At 39.2% G+C, this 3,048-nt stretch overlaps 1 non-coding gene across 1 annotated transcript; it reads left to right on the forward strand.

Annotated features, from left to right (window-relative positions):
* The first annotated feature begins 2,522 nt into the window (after positions 1 to 2,522).
* On the forward strand, positions 2,523 to 2,630 carry LOC118006445. Its single transcript, XR_004678074.1, has one exon. It is a non-coding gene; the product is annotated as a U6 spliceosomal RNA (small nuclear RNA).
* The last annotated feature ends 418 nt before the right edge of the window (positions 2,631 to 3,048 follow it).

Consider the following 3,048-nt stretch of genomic DNA (forward strand, 5'->3'; position numbering starts at 1 on the left):
GACCTGATGATGTTTGGCAGAGGAAAAACAAGGCAAGTGGGTTGGTTTTACTCAATCATAAAAGGATTGTCACATGAAAGAGAAACTTCTGAGTTGCTTAGTAAGTTCTTTGGACTTTAATTCAAAAAATAGAGAACTTTTAATATAATCAATGGGGCATGAGAATTGGAATGACCATTTTGCAAAGCAGTGAGGTGGCGATCACTGAAAGAATTTAAGCAAAGATGGGCTGTCTGTTTGGATTAGCATAAAAGGGATTCCCTTCTCTAAAATGTGACTGTAAAAAAGTCGGAAGAATCCTTTTTCCCCATAACAAGGCAAAAGTTATTTCTCAACCCCCTTTATTCTCTTACTGTTCTTTTGGCCCCTCCTCTTCTTTAAGGGAATGAATGCTTATCAAACAGGTATGATGGTGTCAGTTGTGGTCAAGGCTGGTAGAGCCATTTTTTAGATGAGAAAACTGATGCCAAAAGACAACTGCATTGTGCCATAGCAGCCAATGTAAAGGTCCAGATCAGCTGATGACTGGAAATGCACCCCTAAAGCCTTGCAGTGAGACTTAATTAATAATGGGAGACCATGCAAGTCAATATAGAAAGCTTACTTTATTCTTTATTTTTAGAAAGCTTACTTAAAACAACAACAACAACAACAACATATATGAGTGTTGGTAGAAGTTCTGAAATGTTCACACACAACCCCCGACACTTCTGTCAGCTTCTTTGCCTGCCTGCTATTGCCACATTTCCTGACTTTAAATAACATGGTATTCTTTTGAATCAGGTTTCCAGATGTACAACCCTTAATCGGTAATATATGGTCGGAAAACAAAACAGTGAGGTTAACCGTGTCTACTTAGATATTCCTCTTATATCTCAGACCTCTCCCATGAACCTCTTGTCTTTTCCTGCTGTCATACCATTGGTCGCCTTAGTCAGTTAGGGCAGCTCTAACAGAATAGCATAGATATCATGGGTGGCTTAAAGAGCAATTTATTTCTCCTGGTTCTGGAAGCTGGGTGTCTGAGATCGAGATGTCACCATGGTCGGGTTCTGGTGAGAGCTCTCCTCCTCATTCGTAGACAGCTGCCTTCTTGCTATATCCCTACATGGCTGAAAGAGGACTGGTTCCTTTCATCTCATTTATAAGGGCACTAATCTCATCAAGGGGGATCCATTCTCATGACTTCACTTCTTTTTTAAGATTTTATTTATTTATTTGACAGAGAGAGACACAGTGAGAGAGGAACACAAGCAGGGGGAGTGGGAGAGGGAGAAGCAGCTTTCCCACTGAGCAGGGAGCCTGATGCGGGGCTCGATCCCAGGACCCTGGGATCGTGACCTGAGCTGAAGGCAGAGGCTTAATGACTGAGCCACCCAGGCACCCCTCTCATGACTTCATTTAAACCTACTTACCTCCCAAAGGAAGGCCCATCTCCAAATACCATCACATTGGAAATTAGGGCTTTATGAATTTGGGGTGATACAAACATTTAGTCCATTGTACTGGTCTCCTTACTCTTGCTTCCGGGTCTTTACACTTGCTGTTCCCCTTGTCTGAAACATCCTCTCTCTTCCACATCCACATATCTTTCTCCTCTCCTGCCTTCAGACCTTTCCTCAAATAGCACTGATTTCTTATCAGTGAGGCCTTCCCAGATCTCCCCATTTAAAATTATCCCCTATGGACCTCCCTAACTTCTTTTCCTATTTAATTTTGTATCATAACCTGTGTCATCTTCTTTCACAGTTTGAGTTACCCCAAGATTTCAAGTATAAGTGGTTCTTGGGAGATGTTCCAAAGTTACCCCACTCAAGTGGAGAAGAAGCTGAGGCATTTTTATGCCAACTTCCATTAGTCATTGGCTGGCTTCTTGGGGATGGAGTATTAATTCTGCTTTTCCTCAAGGTGGGCAAATAAGCCTTCTGTGACTTTGGAAAAAGTCTCAAAGCAAAAACATGCAGATCTTGGCCCCTGGAATAGGAAGAAGCACACCAAAGTGATAATATGATATAATATTTGGTGTTATGGATATGGCACCAATAATATCTGCTACACCATCTGACATACCATATAGTTTATAGGGGTATTTCATATATATCACATATTATAATGTTGTATGTGTGTGTTCCCACTTTCAGAATGTAAGCTCTATGTGGGCAAGAATTCTTTTCTGTTTAGTTCTCTGCTGAACTTAGAACAATACCTGGCAACCTGGCACATGCTAGTGTTGAATAAATACTTGTTCAATGAATTAATGATCTAGATCAGAGATTTTAAACTGTGTATTGTGACCCACTTAGCAGGTCATGGAATTAATTTAATGACCACCAACAATAAAAAGAGAGAGAAAAGAAGTATATTGCAGGTAGTAAAGGTAAATATTGTTTTATAAAATATTGCACTTCAATACAGTGATTTAATGTACATATTATAATTATTAAATTAAAGGAAGAGATATAAATTAAATTTATATTGGGTCCTCTAGTAAAATGTACTTTTCACTCAGAGTTGTCATTTTTGACAATTACTGATCAATTTCTCACTTTGGAATTGGAATGATACCAAGAAAATTAGCATGGCCCCTGCGCAAGGATGACATGCAAATTCATGAGGGGTCCCATACTTTTAGAATGCATTTGAACTTAAATGACCATCAACTTAAATCAGACAGCCATATATATATGTGTGTGTGTGTGTGTGTGTGTGTGTGTATAACACACACACACACACACATATATATATGAACCTCATGATAACCACAAACCAAACACCTAGGATAGAGACACAAAAAACATAGCAACAAATATAACATTGAAGAAAACCATCAAACCACTAGGAAGGAGACCAAGAGAAGAAGGAACAGAGAACCACAAAAACAACCAAAAAACAATTAACACAATGGCAATAAATATATACCTAGCAATAATTACTTTAAATGTAAATGAACTAAGTGCTGCAATCAAAGACATAGAGTGGCTGCATGGATAACAAGAAACCCAGGCCCATCTCTGTGCTGCCTATAACAGACTCACCTCAGATCTGAAA

This window comes from Mirounga leonina, unplaced genomic scaffold (assembly GCF_011800145.1).
Source record: "Mirounga leonina isolate KUSES-001 unplaced genomic scaffold, KU_Mleo_1.0 Mir_96, whole genome shotgun sequence".
Lineage (NCBI taxonomy): Eukaryota > Metazoa > Chordata > Mammalia > Carnivora > Phocidae > Mirounga > Mirounga leonina.